The sequence below is a fragment of the Camelus dromedarius genome, chromosome 2 (genome assembly GCF_036321535.1).
Source record: "Camelus dromedarius isolate mCamDro1 chromosome 2, mCamDro1.pat, whole genome shotgun sequence".
NCBI lineage: Eukaryota > Metazoa > Chordata > Mammalia > Artiodactyla > Camelidae > Camelus > Camelus dromedarius.
Genome location: NC_087437.1, coordinates 26,001,729 through 26,022,710, shown reverse-complemented (window position 1 = coordinate 26,022,710; position 20,982 = coordinate 26,001,729). Strand labels below are relative to the sequence as shown.

Genomic DNA, 20,982 nt, shown 5'->3' with positions numbered 1-20,982 from the left:
ACCTAGACCTCTTGAGGCTGGACATGTTTCTGGTTCATGGCAACATCCCTTTAACTTGTTCCTAGAAGAGACTTAGGCAGGTAACACAAGTCTGATGACGACTTGTATGAAAACCAAGGGCAGTTCCTGACTGTTGGTTTCCAGGCCCCGTCATTAAGGCAGAGGTGGGACGGACCCTCCAGGTCACTTTCTACAACAACGCTTCCCAGCCGCTCAGCATTCAGCCCCACGGACTGCATTACAACCAGAGCGCTGAGGGCTCCTTCTACAAAACACGGGGAGACAGTAAGTCCTCGGACTCACGGCAGGCCCAGGCAAGCCATCCTGCAACTTAAAGTCCGCAGGAAAGTAAAACTCCTCCTAAAGTCACCGCGCAGCCTGCTTTTCACATTGGAACAGCTCTGTGTACTTACTGTGGCAGAGTGAGTCCTCCAGCCCCTGTCCACTGTCACCCAAAGGGCGGTAAGATGAAGAAGACACAGTCCCTGCTCTCAGAGATCTCACAGTCTAGACTCGGGTACTTCTGGTCCTGGGTCCTCTTTTACAAATGCTTAGCTCTCCCTAGGTACCCCTTCACCCTCCTCACGTGTAAATCCTGGCACAACATTCATCTACACGTGGGAAGTTCCAAGAGATGTAGGTCCCACCTCCACGGATCCTGACTGCCTGACCCGGTTCTTCTATTCCTCCATAAATCGTGGGGGCGACACCAAGAGAGGCCTTGTGGGGCCTCACCTCGTGGGCAGGAACGGAAGTCTAGGAGAGGATGGCGAACAGGTGAGTCATGGGACCTGTGTCCAGGTGTGCCTTGGAGAGAGGTTGCCTGAGACAGGACTTCGGGGGACAGGCAAGGCGACAACGGGCAGCTTCGCCTTCTGTGTGCTGAAGTCTCCTGGTTCTACTCTCTCCTCATCCAGACCTATGTCTTCCTCTGCCCAGTGAACACCCACCCTGGCAGATTCCACAGACACCAATTCCACTTGACTGTTTTGATTCTTCATCTCCCCCTGGACAGCCACCGCCCGTCCCACCCTTCTCTACGTCAGCCCCTTTCCCTCTGTTCTCTCTTAGTTAATGACATACCGAGCCTAGAACTCCATCAGCAACTCCTTTTCTCTCACCTCCAACATTAGTGAACTCCAACACTGGGGAACAACTCTCCGATAGCGCTGCCTTTAGGCCGCAGCATCTCTTTCTGAATTCCTGGGACCTCCTAAGTCTCGTCCCCATTTTCATCCTGCTTCATATAGCGCCACACCCCTCCATTTCAAACCTGATCACAGTGCTTCCCACCCTAGAATCATCCCACAATTTGTTGGCTCGGGAGGCAATACATCGGACCCTGCTGACCCCTCCAGACGCACAGCCCGCCCCTGGCCACCCTACACCGGCCATTCTGGTCTTAAACTGCAGAGTTAGCTTGTCAGTCCCGGAGTAAGGATGGCTAATTCACATTTCTTTGATTGTGTCTTTCTTCTCTCTGTCTGGAAGGGCCTTTCCTCACCATTTTATATGCAAAAAGGGGAGACTTTTTAATAAAAACTCAGACCAGGGATCCCTTCCTTCTCTTCAAACAATATTCCCTAACTAAAGTTAATTGAAATTCCTGTGGGTTACCGTAGTTCCTTGTGAGTGTTTCTGTCAGAACACTTAGCCATGCAATTATTTTTACTGGCCTGTTTCTCCCACTAGACTATAAGTAACTTGAAACCATGCATAAGATTTTACTAACTTTTTGGTAACAATTGCAGCGCCTCTCTGACATGTGATAGGTACTCAATAAATGCTTGTATTGTATGTTTTATGAGGGGGAGGCAATTTGGTTTATTCATTGATTTCTGCTTGGAGGAGGTACTGGGGATTGAACCCAGGACCTCTTGGGTATTGAGCATGCGCTCTATCACTTGAGCTATGCCCTCCCCCTAAATGCTTAATGAGTGAATTTCCCTTGTTCCTCCCTCACAAGTAACCTAATATCCAAGTTCTTTTCTGCATTTGTAATTCATATATAATAAAACCTTACAAATCCCCCAATACTAATATGTAATTGAATGTATATTTTATTTTAAAATATGGCTATTTATATTCATCTATACAATGAAAGTCATATAGCCTCATTATTCTTACAATAAATATAACTTTTATATTTTATCCAAAAATATACATATTTGATTTCTTCATAAACCCTGAAAATACAGACTTTCTAGAATTGAAAACATTGTGTTTAACTTACTTTTTACAAAGCATCCTATGAAAAGCATTACAAATATCTGTGATTATATAGTTTCATTTTACAGAATTAAGATGTAGGGGGTCCCTATAGTAAGAGCTTTACATGAAAACAGTCGTAGAGATTTCTCCCAGCATCTTAATTCTGGGGTAAATCCGTTCACTGGGATTCATGCCTTTATATAAAATGTTCTTAAGTGGGGAAGTCAATTGATCAGATTTTCTGGGACTATACAAATCGCCTTGTAGGGGAAATCCTGTATGCAGATCAGTCATTTGACTAGACTTTGAATATAGACCATATACACTTCCTGTCTATTTCTTTTTCTATTCTCATCCACAAAAGGGAATAGATAAACAATGCTACCCGCTTGCCACAATATTTGATGAAAATGAAAGTTATCTTTTAGACAGAAATAACAGGACATTTACCACAGATCCTGAAAAAAGTGGACAGAGAAGATCCAGACTTCCAAGAGTCTAACAGCACGTACTGTGAGGAACATTTAATTTATAAGATAAATGCATTAGGCAGTTGTTTAATTTCACTAGGCCTAAAGAATTACAGGTTGTTTAAGAGAGACTTACATTTTCCCCTCAATGGTTGGCTAATATGTTTCATGTTTTCTTTAAATATAATTTGCTCCCCAAAATATTGCCTAGTAGGGTGATTATGTTATATTCAATTTACCAAAGATTTACCAATGCCTTTCTGGTGCAATACACTGTGTTAACTATTGCTAAATGTGATACATAAAAATCATGTATTTCTCTATTGCCAAAGTAGTGGAGTGGATGGGTGGGTGTTTGTTGAGTTAGTTTGTTGATTGGTTGGTTTTTGAAGACTGTACCATGTGATGGGAAAAGGATTGGTCTAGAATCTGGAGACTTGGACTCTGTCTTAACAGTTCCATTCATTAGCTTAATGACACTTAATAAGTCTCCCTGGCCTTTGTTTCTTCAAATCTGAAAGGAAGGGTTTGACTTGAATAGCCTTGAGATCTTGCATAAATGAATTGCTTTATGATAAGTCCTTTGTTGAATTTCAAGAGATGTCAAAGTACCAATAAATTAAATACTCTTCTGTGTTACAAACGTCTTGCAGCCATAAATGGATTCAGGTATGGAAATCTGCCTGGACTGGATATGTGCTTTGGAGACAACGCTTCATGACACGTTCTTAGTATGGGATCAGTTGACTTTCATGGGATGTATTTTTCAGGAAATAGTTTCACTATCTTAGGAGCAAGGGACGACACTATAACTCTGTTTCCCCACATCTCCCAAACACTTCTTATGACACCTGATTCCACAGGTACGTTGTGGATCTTCTGCATCAGCCTGAAATACATCCAAAGCATAAAGAAGTAATGTCTTCATATGCACTGAATATTCTGTTTGTACAGGAGGAAAAACAAGGAGATTATCCATATAGCATTTAGTAAATCTTTACCCTGATTTATTTAACTTCTAGGAGCATTAATCTATTATTTTGCTGTATACAAAAATCCTCTCAGCCCTTCCTGGTTTTCTCTTCACGTGCTCCAGGCTCTAAATCAACCATACTTTTTGAAAGCAATGAAGATGCTTTGAAGCATTTGAACTTGTTTTCACTCTGTTACTTGCTGCATTTCTTAAGCTCTGTCTGTTTGTTTCCCAGTCCTTCCTCCTGTGTTTACCTTCCCCTCTTGACTCCTCCTCTTGCTAGCTTTGCTCTCTAGGGAAATGTTTTGACTTCAGTGGGATTGATTGTTGCTGGCAATTTTTTTTAAAGGCACCATGTTTCAGGGAATTGTTATGGGGATCAGAAGAGCCTCCCGTCCCCTCTGAACCTAATACCCTCATTTGTAAAATAAGGGTAATAATTTACAATCCATATAAAGGAATAGACACAATCAGATGAGATAGATGTGGTGCAATGAAGTGCCTGACATATGTTAGACTATCAGTAAAATGTTAGTTTCTTCTTTTATTCTGCAGCTCTACCTTCACAAAACAAACAAACAAACAAAGACAAACAAACAAGAAAACAAAATCCTTCTTGGTCAAATACTTCTGGCACCAATCCAATACCAGCTACACAATAAACCAATTACCCTGTAGAAACCATGGATTGGTATCTTAACTCTGTGATGTTACAGATCCACGTGACTACACTTTTCACATTTCAATTTTTTTAAATTTCACTTTGCAAGCAAACAAAGCCTGTGGTTACAAACAATCGGAAGAAAAAAGGAAAGATCTTTCTCCACTGCTCTTTCTTTCCCTGCTGTACGCACTCACTCAGTGGCAAGTTGTCACTCATCCCCAACCCACTTCTTCCTCTCCTGTCCGCTGTAGATGTTTTCCGGGACTTAAAAAAAAAAAAAAAAAAAAAAAAAAGTTTCCCGCTCTTCACTCTTTTTCTTAAACAGTATCCCCAGCAGTCAACTCATGGAGGCACCTAGTAGGCAATAAGCACTGTGCCAGATGAGAATCATTTCATTCTAAACAAATTCTCGTTCTCAAACCCTCTGAGTCTGGAGGTTTTTCTTTCTTATCAGTCTTCACACTTACCTTCCACAATAAGGAACAGCAACAACAGAAATGGATACAGAGTTGGAAGAGAATATTAGTGTTGATGAAGGGAATCTTAAGAAGCAAAGTCAGAACATGATGGGCATAAAATTACCAAAATAAAGGACGGCTGGAATTCACTGGTCTGAACCAGGCTGGAGTTTCTTTGTTGCGGTGGTTTGTTTTTGTTGTGGTTATTGTTCGGGGGGTTTTGACGTATTGCTGATTGCCTTCAACTTCCTTTCACTACTTCACTTGCTAACTCTCTGACCCGCCGTCATCTCTCATGGACTATTTTATTTTTAACAGTTTTTTTTCTTTTAACAGTTTCCTTTTTAAAATTTTTTTAAGTTTATTTTTGAGGGGAGGTAATTAGGTTTATTCATGTATTTTTAACAGAGATACTGGGGATTGAACCCAGGACCTCCCACATGCTGGGAATGTGCTCTACCCCTGAGCTATACCTCTCCTCACCTCTCATGGACTATTTTAATAGCCTCCTAACAGTTCTCCTTCCTCTCACCTTTGCCCACTCTAATTTAATCTCAGTACAGCAGCCACAATGTCTTTATGTCACTCATGGACTCAAAATCACACAACGGCTCCCCATTTCACTGCGTGAAAGTACTGATTTTTCAGTGGCCCACAGGGGCCCAGGTGACTTTGTCCTCCATTCCCCACCGGTCTGGTCTCCTTGTACTCTCTCCCTTGCTCACTCCCCTGCAGACACTCTGGCCTCTTCCATGCTCCTTAGATACACCAGGCAGACCCTCAGCTTGGGGGCTTTGCTACCTATTTCCTCTGCCTGGGTTGCTCTTCCTCTACGTCCACCATTTACCTCTTCTGAATCTTTACCCAAATGTCACCCACCCATCAAGACTCACCCTGATCATCCTATAAACTGTTGTTCACTGCTCCCCTCCCCCAACACATTCATCCAGAATTCTCAATCCTCCTTACACTACTCTACTTTTTTCCTTAATCCAGGTGATAAGTGTACTTCCAACATACATAAAAGTTACTATGTTTATTTGTCTCTACAATATTCTGCAATATAAACTCCAAGGGCAAGAATTTTTAACTGCTTTGTTCATGGAGGTTTCCCAAGTGCCTAGAAATATGTCTGACTTACAGCCTGTTTGTCAGTAACTATTTGTCAAATTAGTGAAAGAATGAGTGAACTATCTTACTGTATTCCTTCTGAGGATTCATATCTTATAAATGACTTCGTGGAGAAAAGAAGTCTGAGTGCAAAACCTTAAGCATTCTTTTCTTATTCGCCTCTAGGAATTTTTCATGTGGTTTGTACGACCACAGAGCACTATCAAGGAGGTATGAAACAGAAATACCAAGTGAGGCAGTGTTCAGGGCCAAACCCGGATCCAACAGAGTACCAGGAGGAGAAGACTGTTTATATCGAGGCTGAGGAAATTGTGTGGGATTGTTCTAACAGGACGTGGGAGAGGGAACTGCGACGTCTTCCAGGAAAGAAGCATGGCGGCGACTTCGGTCTCTACTTGGGCAGGGTTTATTCTATAGTCCCCCACCCTTTCCTTCCAGTCTCTCTCTCTCCCATGTGTATGTGTATGTGTGTGTGGTGTGTGTTTGTGTGTGGTACACATGTGTGTGATGGGCGTGTGTGCATGGAATGTGTGTGACGTGTATTTAGGATACATTCAATTACAAACAACTTCAAAACGTGTGTGCGATGTCTTCAATTATAAATGACTTCAAATTTTCCCGTGTACCTCCATAACTTACTTCTGTGCTGTTTTTCCCCATCTCTCTTCTCACTTCTTGCATCTGATCTTCCAAGTGTGTTTTACCATCCGATAGCAGCACTTCTGAGGTAGAGTAAATATAATTTCAGCTACATTTAACATTTGGAATCATTCAGGGTTTTTTTTGTTTGGTTTTTTTGGTCTTCATTTGTTTCTCTCATTATTCTTCTGAGAACCTCAAATTGAGGACAGTGATTTTTCTTTTCTGTGTGAAATTTGATTTCTGTCTCTGATTTATCTTCCTACTATTTATTCATTTATCAAAACTAAAATTTCATCCTGAAAACAGGTTTTAAAGTACACAATTAATATCCAACAATCTTACTAGAAAGAATATATATTTTAAAAAAAGGAATTACTCTTCAAGGTAAAATAGCCTCTAGATATTAATAAATTGTATTATTTCAATAAGAAGTTCTTCCATATGAGAATTTGTCTAATTTAATGGCTAAATTAATTTTATGGGTTTTTTGGCTTTGTTTTTATTTTCTCAAAGTGAAACAAACATATATTTGGACAATATTGGGACGTATGTTGGGTCCAAAAACAGGAAAGTCATATACCATCAATATGATGACATCACATTCACGAATCAAACAGCAAGAAATGAAATGAGAAACATCTGGACATACTAGGTATTGCTATACTGTTAAGATTGGCTCTGGGGTTTGTCATCTTGTTCTCAGCCTCGACAGAGGGTCGCATACATTAAGGATATTGTCAACTTCCACCTTGACAGAGGGAGGTGTCTATAATTCTAACATTAATTTGTTTGCAGATAGGCACTTTTACTGGGAAAAGAAAAGTGATTCAAGGATTATTCAGTAGAAAATAAAGAGGCCATAGACAATTAGTATGGTCAGTTTCAGATTACCCGGCTTCTTGCACTCAGAATCCAAAACTTCTGGATGCGGGAGGGATCTCAGAAGTAGCATTTAGAGATAATTTCATTGAAATTAAAACAAAGCCCCAAAACCCCAGTACAGTGAGGAGAGGGCTTTTTGTGTTTCAATAGAAGTGTTTGGTTTAACCACTTAAGCGTCAAGGTTTAATGGCATCTTCTGTCCAGGAGTGAGAAAAGTTACAGCCCTTATCTCCACCCTTGCCAGATCATCTAGGAAACCTGCAAGTCACCCCCAAGCACCCCCACATAACATTTCCATAAGTCACTTGATGTCTTCATACATCAAATGGCATTTCCACATGTTGCATAGTGTCTCCAGAAGTCACATGGCATTTCCATACGCCCAGATCTTGTTTGGGTCCTGATACCTGTGTGTCTCTCAGAGGCCATTTTCTGGCGTGGGACCCTGAGAAGGTGGATTTACATGGTCATGAGGAGGAACTCTTACTCTTCTTGGCTCCTCATTAGCCTTTAGAGCTTTGCAACCCCTGGAGGGAGGTCCGTGCTATCCAGCTCCCAGTGTTTTGGGGTGAGCCCTTATTTTTAGTAACAGCAAAGTATTTGTTTTCACTAGGATTCTGGCAGAAAGTACTAAGATAAATAACATAACTCTATAGAGTCTATTATTATTTAAACCTACTCCTCCCACCCCGACTTTCTATAGAAAAGGAAAAACAAGCATAGTGTGTGAGGTAGTAGAATTACCATGGGAGACAAAGAGGTGCTGTGCTTTGCTAGCATCTAGCATCCGATTTGAGTAATGACAGCATAAGTTTAAGAAGACTTCTTACTGCTGAGTTCATCTCCAAACCATCTGCTTCAGAATTTTTAGAGCCACAGATTCAGTCTATTTCCAAAGAGAAAGAAGATTTATAACAAATCATATCCCTCCAGTTCTTTGCCTGGGATGGAAGGGAGAGAGAGTAGAATGAAGGATCTCTAGTCTGTGGGAAAGATGATCACTGGGGTCAATAAAATGGCCTTGCAGCTCCTCCTAATCACCCACTTGGGGAAGGGGGAAAGAATAAAAGGCATAAATGATGAGGCTGATCGAGAAAGAAAATAAAGTGTTCCATTTCTAAATTGTGTGTTTCCATAGGCATTAACTGATGCTCATTGAATAAGTTTTCTAGAGCTGGGGCTTATAAAAATTCTAGATGATCTACATTTTCTGGGGAAAAACCATGTTTCATTAGTCAGCAGTGATCCATTTGTTAAATGTGTTTGTGTTTCCCTTGGCTGAGTGTTAAGGAAACGAATAAGAACACGTCACTCTCTAAATATTTAAGGGGACAGATGACTCATAATTGAAAATAAATAGCAACTATCCACAAATTTCCTTTTTCTATATCTTAGGTCCTATAATATTTCTCAGCCCTGGTCAGACGTTCCATATTGTCTTGAAAAATAAGGCCTCAAGACCATATTCTATTCATGCTATGGAGTGAAAACAAAGTATACCACTGTTGTTCCAACACAGCCAGGTAACTGCTTTGGGAGAAAGAAAAGCCCCAAAGCTTTTATGTAGGACTGTGGGGTTAATGTTCATTCTTTTTCAAACTTATTTTGTTTGTTTGTTTGTTTGTTTGTTTTTCTCTCTTTCAATTTTTAACGCACAAGGATTTTTTTTTTTAATGGAGGTAACTGGGATTGAAACCAGGCAGGACATCCTGCATGCTAAGCATGTGCTCTACCACTGAGCTATACCCACCCCCTAATAATTTGGTCTTAAATACAGGTGTAGTTCCTGATGAGAGAGGCCAGTGGACTAGTAAGAAGGGTCTGAAGAGTGAGTTTGGGAGAGAAGTTCCTTTTGCAAGTAGAGTTGGCTTCCAGGATGGGGCACCGTGTGTACACAATCTGTATACAACTCCCCAGTGTATACAATTTCTCCTCTAGGGCCGCCCCCTCTCCCACCTTTCCACCTGTCCAGCTGTCAGGTATTCTGTTCAATCTCTCCAACTCAAGTACCAAAGTAGGAGTCAAGCATAAGATGCCGTGTGTGAGGGAGGGAACAAGGGAGAGAGTTGGGCCGCCAAGAGGAAGCAATGAACCTCACGTGCTAATATGTCTACGGCATCACCGCTACACGACAGGCCACTCAGCATTCTACACTCAAAGGGTAGACTCTGAAATGAAGATTCACATGCAGGTAGTGATCTTGGGATCAACAACTATGGAATGAAAAAGAAAGAGGCAGACTTGGGCAGGGGGAAAGGGTCAACAGAGATGCAGCCTGAATAGCAGTCACAGCCAAGCATGTGAGAAATTCAGAAGACTGGGTGGCCCTCAGCCATCCTGAGTTGGGGTGAGAGGGCCGGGCCTTTACGTGCCTCAGTCATTGGATGCAGTCTTGAGGGTGGTGGCTCTCTTCAGCTGAGGTTGTCAGTGAAGAGGGTTGATACCTGGTGGAGCATTTTTCAAGGGGGATCTGAAGTGGACACCCAAAATGTCCTCCATCATTGCCCACCAAAATATGAAGTTCTGGGAATTCAGGGTATCCAGGAAAGACCCAAATTTAGAAAGGAAAGATCTGTGGGGCAGAGGGACTCAAGATAGACCTTGATGGTGGGTGAAATATTCCCTTTGATTTTAAAAACAGGCAGTCCTATGGTGGGACCGACATGAATGTCCTATCAAGGGAGTTTGCAAGTCAGCGCTCTGTTTTGATTAGTCAGAAAAGGATCACATTTCGTGCATTTCACAAACACTTCTGAGTACCCTGCTGTGCCCCTGGCACTGTGTGGTATGTGAGGAAGGTAGGGGGTAGTACTAAATAGATGGTTAAAGATTGAAGTGGGGAGGCTGAAGATGGGGTTGGTTAGTGGAGAGCACTGGGTCACACGTGCTTGGGAAAATTAACTTAAGCCTCTGGAAGGGGGAGACTTCAGATTATACAGTGAGGGGAGACAGTGAGGGGCCAAAAGAATTTTCCTGCAAGAGTCAAGAGGATTCAAATTAAGTAGGGTTAATGCAAACAGCCTTGGGACTGGGGAGGAGACACATGTGATCCACAAATTGGAAGGTTCAGAGCTGTGATTCAAAGCAGTCCTGTCCCATTTCAAAGCCTGAGTCATCTTCACTACAATAAAGATTTGTTGAATGAATAAATGAGATATTTACTGATTGACATTTTCAATAGTAGAATCTCTATAAAGTTTTGATTCAGTAACACTGAGGATATAATAGTGACATTGACAGTGACTTGCCCTGTAGGTCAGGTGACGCAGCACCAAGGGCCTCCTTTGCACCATCGTGTCTAATCCCTAAATCCCCATTTTATTTGCATGACGAAACAGAAGCCCAGAAAATGTAAACACACAGACACATGGACTAAGGCCGGAAAGCAAGGAGCAGCAGAGCCCGAAGTGAAAACGAGGACTAATATTTATATAGCTTTAGCGTTGGCTTATTATCTGTTCCTCCATAAAGAAGTGTGATTTAAAAGATTCTATTTAAACACACTGTATTTGCCTATTTTAGGAGAGATCCAAACACACATTTGGCAGATTCCGGAAAGAACTGGTCCTTCCCCAGAGGACTTTGAGTGTATACCTTGGTTTTACTACTGTGGAGGTGTTTAAGGTAAACTTTAAATCACAATTTTTATCTTATCTCCTCTTAGAAATTATAATGAAAGAAAGGAATTTCTTTTTCTTTAAAAAAAAAATCTTAGTTTTATGTAAACTTTCTCAATATCGCTCAGCTTTTAACCTACATGGTTTTGCACTTTTCAAGAGCAAAATAAATTATTACATTATGATCACTTAGGTTTATGACATCTACCCAAGTGTTACTGTGGTTGCCACTGTGGATTGGGAGATACATATATATATATATATATATATATATATAGTGACATGATAATATCCTCTTCTTTGTTTCACTGAAAAGGATTTGGGTTCCAGAAAACTAAAAGTAGGGGGTTTTAAAATGCTATGCTTAATGAGAAATAAATATATATGTATTATATATCTTTTAAAAATTCTCATCTCTGGAGTTCCAGTTTACTTGCATTCCAAAAAAAAAAAAAAGAGTTCCCTCTTTGGCCTTTCAGTTATTTTTGGCCTACACTCTGCCAAAAACAAGAAGAGACACAGACAGTCAACCCCAAAACAAAACGAATATAAATAAACCAAGGCTCCCAGCTGAAAGTGGCCACGAGGGCAGAGGCTTCCCGGCGGGAAGGATCTGAGACCTTGAGACATGTCTGCCGACTGGTTCCAATGCCCAGGAATTCTAATCAAAATCAAAGTTCTGTTTTTGAAATTAAAATTTCAAAAATAGAACTAAATCCACTGGAGAATGTGTCTAAAATCCCTTTCAAGATTTTGTTGTTCTCTTTAGACCTCAACGGTGATAAAGGAGATGACCATTTTTCTTCAGTCAGGGATATAGCATGTCAAACATTTGGTTTCTTATGCTCAAACTTAGAATCTTAATCATTAAAAACTCAAGCTCTGATCTTACTCAAACTAAAACTTGTTTCCATCCTTTTCCTTGACTGGGAGAATGTTTTTTAAACATCTAAAATATTAATTTTTATTAAAAAATTTAAAACAGTTTTTTTAGTGTTTTTTATTTGTATATATATATTTTTATTGAAGTCTAGTCAGTTTACAATGTTGTACAAATTTCTGGTGTACAGCACAATGCTTCAGTCATACATGAACATATATATATTCATTTTCATATTCTTTTTTTAATGTATTAGTTCTTTTTTTAGTATATATATAATTTTTTTTTATTGAAGTATAGTCAGTTTACAATGTTGTGTCAGTTTGTGGGCTATTCCTCTCCATAATCTTGCTTTTCCTCTCCAGATCTTAACAGTGGACTGAAAGGGCCTTTGATCATATGTTGCAAAGACACCAAAGCCAGCATAGTTCACGGTGTTCTCCACTTCATGATTTTTAATGAGAATGAGTCCTGGTTTTTTGAAGAAAACATCAATACTGTTCTCAAGAACAAACCAAGTTGACAGGAATGACAATGAGTTTGACCTCAGCAAGCAAATGCACAGTAGTGTCCACTCCCCGACTCACCCCCTGTAGCCTACAGGTTGCTGTGCCCAAAGGCAACAGGTAAAGGTTTGCATCTCTCACTCTCAGCACAGTTTCAAGGACATGATCACACACAGGTGGGGTACAGATCATGTGGATCAGGGGTCACAAACTTTTTCCATCAAGAGCCTGATTGTAAAGAGTTTGGGCTTGTAGACCACACAGTCTTTGCCATAAGCTGTCTTCTCCACCTTTGTGGCACAAAAGCACTTACAGATGACATGTCAACAAATGGAAGTGGCCACGAGTCAGTAAAACTTCATTTATGGCCGGAACTTGCGTTTTATACAATTTTCACGTGTCAGGAAATATTACTCGCTTATTTTTTTTCCAACCCTTTAGAAATTTAAAAACCATTCTTTGCTCATGAGCCGCAGAGAAACAAAACGGGCAGTGAGTGGGCTGGAGCTGGCGTGCGGGCTGGAGACCCCTGTCCTTGCAGCGAGGTGAATTCTCATGCCTCTGGAGCCCTGCAGGCAGTGTAAAACCAAAGAAATCGGCCATGGTTTCTGAGGGGCCTGACTACACTCTAAGTATTTTACCTGGATGGACCCAGGGAGATGTGGGGTTTAAGACAAACTAGAAAGCGCATACCCCACCCACTCCTCCTCACTTCCTTACCAAAGGACCTTTGCAGGCAGAACTTTTAAAAACCCCACACTCATCACCCAGAACTCCTTTATAGGTTCACTGTGACTAGGTTTGCCCTGTTTATGACCCACCTCCATGTAGAATCCTAGTAATAAGGCAACTATTCAAATAAAAGCATATAAGCAACCGTGCTTAATCACAATCTTTCTGGCCCCAGTCCTTGCCCCTGAGGAAGTTCAAGGGTAGGACTGGGCCAGGGATCCTTTGCCTATGTAAGGCAAATCCAAATGTGATTGATCACTTTTAACTTGTTAGATTTTTTTCCTTATGCAAGAAATATATGTAAATTGAAAATTAATTCGAGGGCTGCATCCATGCTATCCGTAGTCTTTTAATAAGCATCACAGAGGCCACAAAGCACCATATTAGGCCCTAAGAGGACACAAGGGTCCAAAAGATGGGACATCTTCCCTCAGGTTGTTCACAGTGTGTGGCTACAATACAAGGCTGGCTTGAGGGGACGCTGTCACAAATATAAACACAGTGCTGTGCTCTAAATTCTTACGTGGGAGATCAAGAAAGTTTTTATGAAGGGGGGAGACCTTTGAGTTGAGGATTTAAGGATGCATAGGATTTTCTCTAGTAGAAAAGGAGGGAATGACATTCCAGGTAGAGGGCAGAATGTGAGCCAAGTCACACAGCACCTGGAAAGAAAAAACCATCAGTATGTGGAAGCTTGAGGAACTCGTTAACAACGGAGATCTGATCTGAACCAGGGTTTCTCAAGCTTATCACTGTTGACGTTTTGAGTCGGATAGCAATTTGCAATGGGGGCTGCCCTGGGTGTTATAGGATGTTTACTGACATCAACCCCGATGCCAGTAGCACCTTCCCCCAAGTTGTGACAACGAAAAAATGTCTCCAGGCACTGCCAACTGTCTCCTGGGGGACAAAGTCCTGTAGAGAAGCAGTGTGCTAAAGGCACCAACAGCACTGAGCTCAGGAACAGGAGGAATAGACGTGTGTCTTAGGAACAGCTCTGGCACTTGTGCTCCCAGGGTGGTCCTTGGACCAGCAGCAGAAGCATCACTTGGGAGCTTGTTAGAAACGCGGAGTTTCAGTCCTTACAGACCTAGTGAATCATAATCTGCATTTTAAACAAGATTCCCAGCCATGGGCACATTCAGGTTTGAGAAGCACTGATCTAAAGCAGAGTCTCCTAGTTTTTTTCTATTACATCCTTCAACTAAAAGTGTGTTACAGTCCAACCTTCATAGATATATGGTTATTAATTAGATATTTGTGCCACTGTATTCATGTATTTTATGCGTTTCCAAAGATGCACACAAAATATAAAAGTAAAAGGGAGGAGAGAGAGTCTTTTTTTATTTTAATATTTTCTTCCTATTAGTTTTTGAAAACCACACCTGGAGAGGATTAGAGAAGGGGAGAAACCAGAGGCCTGGACATCAGGCAACTGGCCTTCCAGTCACACAGGTGACAGATCGTGAAGGTCTGACCCAAGGCAGTTAAATGGGAACACACACTCTTAATAGTCAAAGCCTTTTGTGATACTTTAAATGTATAGACATATTTAAGTATCCACCACTTTAAGCATCCTTAGTTGTGAAATAGTCTAGAACAACCCAATTGTGTTAAAGTCAGTGCCTCATTTCCTCAGGCAAGGAAATCTCTCTAGCATTAGACACACCCATGGATAGAGGGGTTGGTCATGTTAAACAGCTCCGTAGCTGGCTTTAAAGTTCTCAGGGCCTCTGAGAATATCCATGATACTTTCTGTACATGTTTTGTTTTTAAATATTATTTCAAATCTTTGTTGAATATAATACACTGTGACCCCCCACAGCAATTAATGGAAGAGGGTCCGGAAATAACCAAGGCCTGACATTTCAGGATGAAGTGAACTGGTATCTGATCAGCACGGGGAGCCAGTCTGACCTGCACATGGTTCACTTCCACGGCCACAGCTTTGCGTACACAGTAAGAGCCCTGGGCAGCTCCACTTAATTACTGTGGTAACTTGTAATCCAAGGGTGGGGCAGCATGGCAAGTTAACAGGACGGGAAAGGAAACGACCAAGCCAAAACCGAGGTTCAATACATACAATCTACAATATAGCTGATGCCAGTGAATAATTATACATTTAGCACTTTATATCCCACAGACATCGAGAAGTGCTTGTGAACACACGAGTGGCATTTCTTACTGTAGTCTGACGTTACTGAAGAAGTGAAAAGACATCTATCTATAACTATCTTTAGTTTCACCCCTTCTATCCTTATTCTTTTAGTTTTCAAACACTCAGTAACATAAAAGAAAAATACCTTGAATAAACATATACATTTTGCCACGTTTGCTTTCTCTCTCTCTGTGAATTTTTCTGAATCCAGTTGAAAGTAAACTGCAAACATCATGTCTCTTCTCCCCTCAATTCTAATGCACATGCATCCTAAGAGTAAAGACAATCTCTGCCTCAACCACAATAACAGTATCACACCCCTCAAAGTTAACATTAATTCAATAACGTAACCTAACATACAGTCCATTCAAATACCACCAGTTGTCCCCCAAACACTCTTTGTAATTTTTTTTAATTCAAGATCTAATAATTTATACTTAGCATTTGGTTGTCATTGCCATATCTTTCCTAAAATAGGAGACTTCTGCCTTTTTTCTCTTAATCTTTCATGACATTTCACGTTTGAAGAGTCCAGGCCAGTTTTCTAGAATGTTCCACATTCTGAATTGTTCTAATTGTTTCTCCGTGACTGGATCCACATCAAACATCTTTAGGAAGAACACTGCATAGGTAATACCGTGTACTTCCCACACATCACATCAAGAGGTACATGATGGCAATGCAATATACTGTATATGTTTAGTCAAATGGTAACAATTCTACCTAATAAAACTGAAAAATGAAAAGAAAAAATAAACAAGGACCTACTGTATAGCATGGGAACTATACTCAATTCCATGTAACAAGGTATAATGGAAAAGAATCTGAAATGATATGTATTTGTATGTGTATAACTGAATTGCTGTGTGGTACCCCTGAAACCAACATTGTAAACCAACTACACTTCAATAAAAAATAAAATTTAAAAAAAGAGGTGCATGACAGCAGCGGGTCCTAATACTGTTAAGGCTAAGTTTGATGACTTTATTAAGGTGATGTGTACCATTCTCCCCATTTTAAAAGTGTCATCTTCCTGTTGCAATTAATAAGTAGTCTGTAAAGTGACTTTTATATATTTTATTCTACAACAATTTTTCATCTTGTAGTTTTAAAAAGAATCCATTGAGGATCCTTGTCTGACTCAATTTTTATAATGGGGGTTACAAATTGTGGCTTTCTAAATCCATCATTCCTTTAACATTTGATATAAAATTAAAATGTGGAGCTAGGTGTCAACTGGTTTTATGGTAGCTTTATTATTATCATATTATCGCTGTCTTTTTTTATTTTATGGGTTCTTAGTCTCTTTGTATCTTCTGTCTAAATTGCTTTCCATCACCCTACCAGTCATAACTTGACAGTTTTTTTTAACTGACCACTTTCTATGGGGGTTTCTCTAATTTATTATAAGTATTTTCAATTTTATCTTTTCTCTTTCTCTTTTTAAGTTAGTTTCATTTATTTGCTTAAAGAGAATTCTCTTTATTTCCTCATCCTAATCCCTTATATAGACGTGAATGTGCAATGGAAGACTAATTGTATTTTATGCCATGACACCTCAAACTTTTAACCCAACCACTTGGCATGACACAGTCTGTCTTTTACACATAGATAGAAGCTTCACATAAAGCTTGCCTGAATTCTAGGTGTATTCTATTCAGTTCATAGTTTCTTTAATGCTCTGGGCCTATCATAGAAATAAATAAGTGTGCATGACTTACTTTACACAAAGCTTTACAGGCGTGTTTCTTTCTTTCCTTTAATAAACAAATGTATCCCTCTTAAGCCTTTCTTTTTGTTGCTTAAAAACTGTTTTTAGTACAGGGAATTTCATATAATAAAGTAGACAGAATAATATAATGAACCCCTTCACCCACTGCCCAGGTCCAACAATCATGACCTTTCCATGCTTCTTTCTATGTTTTTAAGGACAAGCCTAGATTTTAAGGTTGCTATTAATGAGAGGAGATGAGAAGAAATCAGTTATCTTTCAGGGGTTACATCTACATAAATGACCGTATTATAAGGTGTCCAGTTAAGTGGAATGCATGGTAGCATTTCTATAATGATAGTTACGGCTGGCCTTTATTCAGTCTGTATGTGCAGATGCTGTGCTGAGTGCTTGGCGTGGATTTCTCATTAAACCCCTACAACTTTCCTATGAAATAGGGACTATTTTATCACCATTCTGTAGGGAAATGAAATGAAGGGTTAACAAGACAAAGAACTTGCCTGGAAGCAGGAAGTGTTAAATGTAGGACTTGAACCCTTGGGTCTCACTCCAAAGCCCCTCACTCTTTTTTTGTATTAAAGTTTAGTAGATTTACAATGTTGTGGTAATTTCTGGTGTACAGCATAGTAATTCAGTTATACATATATATATATATATATATTCTTTTTCATCTTCTTTTTCATCATAGGTTATTATAAGATATTAAATATAGTTCCCTATGCTATACAGTAGGACCTTGTTATTTACCTATTTGTATATAGTAGTTTGTATCTGCTAAATCCAAACTCCTAATTTATCTCTTCCCCTTTCCTTTCCACTTTGGTAACCATAAGTTTGTTTTCTATGTTTGTGAAACTCTTTCTGTTTTGTAAATAAGTTCATTTGTATCATTTTTTTAAGATTCCACATGTAAGTGACACCATATAATATTTGTCTTTCTCTGTCTGACTTACTTCAGTTAGTATGACAATCTCTAGGTCCATCCATGTTGCTGCAAATGGCATTATTTCATTCTTTTTGTGGATGAGTAGTATTCCATTGTGTCTATATACCATGTCTTCTTTATCCAATCACCTATCGATGGACATCTAGGTTGGCTATTGTAAATAGTGCAGAGCCCTTCACTCTTAACCTCTTCACAAAGCTGCATCCCTTCAGAATGATCCTTATTTATACCATGGAGCCTGGTATCACCCGCTATAGACTCTAGTCACTCACTCTACCCCCATCACAGATGGTCACAAGCAGTCTTCCCCCTTCCCTTGAGGAGGGATTTAATTACTCCAGCAATGATGCAGCTGCTGGGCTTTATTCCCGGGAACATCTACGGACAGCAGAGCAGCCCTCTGGGGTTACTAGCTGGATCTTGGGACCAGCCAGCCAATCACCTCCTATTTTCTAAGGCTGTGGTTTCCCTTGCTGCCAGGGCTCCAGGTACACATGGGACATTTACTGGTACCTTGGACCTTGTCAGTTCTTAGTTAACATTGTTACATATTGTTCTCTAAATTTTATGACATCTTAGAAGTGTACCTGTGTCATCCATGTTATTGTCACCTTCAGTGCAAAATTATTTTCTCTAAATAGCAATGGCTCAAGCCCCTACTCTGCCTCCAGCGGGAGACTGCAGCCTTCCCCCTCCTGATCTCCCAGTGTCACCAGGGAGTCTGGAGAGCCTGCATTTCTTCTAGCCACTGCCAGCTCTCATTTCCTGCTTCTGCTCAGCTTCCTTGCTTCTCCCCTCCTGTGGCTGGTATTTTCCCATGTCTCGGTGGAGTTCCAAATTGGAGCGCACCCCCCTTTCCTGTGATTCACCTAAGCAAGCACAAAATCAAGGCCATTGTGGGTCATAGACTTCAAGTGAGGGTTTGAGGGTAAGTGAGAGGGTTTTGGGTTTTTTTCTGTATTACACAGTGAAAGCAGTACTATTTGTTGCCGCCATTTGACATTAACCTCCCCTGACTTCAGTTATCCCTCCACTGTGCACGCTGGGAACCTCTGACTCTCCTGCTTTTTACTTTCGCCCTCAAGACTTCTTTCTCAGTGTTCTTCCTTTCCAGACCTGACTTCTCTCCTGACCTTGAGCTGCACTCTCCAACACATCCCCCATCCTCCAAAAACCTCCTATCTGTCATGCAGAGAACTTCATGAAATTTGTATTCTCTTCCTAACCCATCCGAGCCAGTCCCCCGGCTCCATTTATCAAAATCAAAATAGCCCTGTACTATACAGAAGGAATTTTGTTTTTTTTTTTTAAATCTATTTTTAAATATAGTGGTTAACATCTGCAAATCTCAAACTCCCAAATTTATCCCTTCCCACCCTCTTTCCCCAGTAGTCATAAGATTGTTTACTATGTCTGTGAGTCTGTTTCTGTTTTGTAGATGAGTTCATTAGTGTCCTCTTTATTTCAGTTTAGTTTAGTTTACTTTAGCTTAGTTTCCACATACGAATATTATCATATGGTATTTCAGTATCTTGTAATAACCTTTAATGAAAATGAATATATGTACATATATGCAAAAAAATTAAAATAGCCTATGGACAAGGTAGTCTCCCAAACATCAGGTTCTCTGCTTCGGAGAGAAAATAGCCATGAAGCCCTCAGCCCTCAGGCCCAACCCCAGACAGCAGGCATAGCTCCTGTCCTGTCATCCTGAGTTTTCCTGATTAGCTGCATCCGGAGAAACGATCATCTTCACATCACCAACATTCCTAGTTAGAAATATTTCAGTTAAAACCCTTGGATAAACAGCAAGTTTCTACTGTATAGCACAAGGAACTATATTCAATATCTTGTAGTAACCTATAATGAAAAAGAATATGAAAACAAATATGTGTATGTATGTGTATGATTGAAACACTATACTGTACACCAGAAATTGACATATTGTTAACTGACTATACTTCAATTTAAAAAATCTAATCATGAGGAAACATCAGACAAACCAAAAAAGGGAGACATCTACAAAATAACTGGTTTGTATTTTTCACAAGCAACAAGGTTTTGAAAGTCAAGAAAAAACTGAAGAATCATTTCTAACTGAAGGAGTCTAAGGAGCTAAGACAGCTAAATGAAACAAGTGGTTTCCCACTGGATCCTACGATGACATTGTCGGGACAATTGGCAAAAGCTGCAAGGGATATGGGGACGAGGTGGCAGATTAGATGGTGAAATGTATTTGTGTTAATTTTCTGATTTTGATGATTGTGTCATGGATATATAGGAGAAGGTCCTTGTTTATAAAAAATATACATACCACAGTTTTGGGAAGTAATGAGAAAACATGTCAGCAACTTATTCTGAAGTTGCTGAGGAAAACCAAGCTATTTTCACTATACTTTGAACTTTTTTGTAACTTTGAGATTATTTCCATTTTTTTAAGTAAAATAGCAATAACAATACTGATGATGATGACCAAAAAAAAAAAAAAAAAACCACACACACACACTTTGGGATTTGTGAAACTGGTGTTCTCTGCACTAGAGTGTTCTGTATGAGATGCTGAAAAGGTAGCTAACACTGACAACAACACAGGCATCCTTTTAGAGTGAGATGTTTGCCCTGTGGCTTGTCACTGAATGTCCTGGGACTTGCTCCTCCTCCAAACTCTCAGCTGCACTCAGAGGAGAAGCGCAGTGGTACCTAAAGCTTTCTGACCATCACCTAACAAAATATACAGAAATGAGGAGTTACAGCAAATGGTAAGGTGTGTAAATGACTGATACCTCTAATATGCTATTTAATGGTGTTTTGTCTTTTTGTTGAGGATTTGGGACTGTATCACTCTGATGTTTATGACCCTCCTGGGGCCTATTAAACTGTGAAAATGTATCCAAGAGATGTTGGAACCTGGTTATTTCACTGCCATGGCAGTGTTCACCTTGGTGCTGGAATGGAAAGCACTTACCCTGTAATCGAGTGA

At 40.1% G+C, this 20,982-nt stretch overlaps 1 pseudogene; it reads left to right on the top strand.

Annotated features, from left to right (window-relative positions):
* The window catches only part of LOC105089502 (ceruloplasmin-like), a 26,049-nt pseudogene extending 5,067 nt beyond the window's left edge, over positions 1-20,982 (top strand).